Source organism: Saccopteryx leptura, chromosome 3 (assembly GCF_036850995.1).
Source record: "Saccopteryx leptura isolate mSacLep1 chromosome 3, mSacLep1_pri_phased_curated, whole genome shotgun sequence".
Taxonomy (NCBI): domain Eukaryota; kingdom Metazoa; phylum Chordata; class Mammalia; order Chiroptera; family Emballonuridae; genus Saccopteryx; species Saccopteryx leptura.
Window position 1 is genome coordinate 3,357,625 of NC_089505.1, and position 883 is coordinate 3,358,507.

General features: G+C 51.9%; 1 non-coding gene across 1 annotated transcript; it reads right to left on the bottom strand.

Moving 5' to 3' along the window:
- Positions 1 to 522: 522 nt before the first annotated feature.
- Positions 523 to 598, bottom strand: TRNAI-GAU (transfer RNA isoleucine (anticodon GAU)). The gene has a single exon. It is a non-coding gene; the product is annotated as a tRNA-Ile (tRNA).
- Between the last annotated feature and the right edge of the window lie 285 nt (positions 599 to 883).

The window sequence follows — 883 nt, forward strand, 5'->3', positions numbered from 1 at the left end:
CAATGTGTTCCCTCAACCGGAAGTCGCCATAACCACACTCGTTTTCCCAGAACCTAACTTCGAAAGGGATGTGAAGGCAGCTCTGTGAGTAGACATTAGTCCTTTTCATTTCTTTTTATAGCAAAAACTTGATACGGCAAATAGTGACAGTTACCATTATTATTATTATTATTGATAATCTTTTATTTATTTATTATTTATTTATTTATTTATTTTTTATTTTTCTGAAGCTGGAAACGGGGAGAGACAGTCAGACAGACTCCCGCATGCACCCGACCGGGATCCACCTGGCAAGTCCACCAGGGGCGATGCTCTGCCCACCAGGGGGCGATGCTCTGCCCCTCCGGGGCGTCGCTCTGCCGCGACCAGAGCCACTCTAGCGCCTGGGGCAGAGGCCAAGGAGCCATCCCCAGCGCCCGGGGCCATCTTTGCTCCAATGGAGCCTTGGCTGCGGGAGGGGAAGAGAGAGACAGAGAGGAAGGAGGGGTGGGGGTGGAGAAGCAAATGGGCGCTTCTCCTATGTGCCCTGGCCGGGAATCGAACCCGGGTCCCCCGCACATCAGGCCGATGCTCTACCACTGAGCCAACCGGCCAGGGCCTATTATTGATAATCTTAAATGGTCCTCACGTGAAGCATGAAAATTTAGGACCAGTGGTAATGCAAACCTTGTTAGTCTCACTAAGCACTTGCTATTGCTTTCACTCCCCCCGCCCCCCCCCGCCCCCAGGAGGCCAAATTGGTCTTGAAAAGCTTTCAGAAGAAGCGCATCTCGTGGGCATTCTCTTTTCCCAGTTTGAATCTCTTTCCCTCCGTGTTTTCATGTGACGTCTTTGGGACACTGCTGCGGCCAGGGCATCAGGGTCTGTGTTCTCCTGTCCTGAA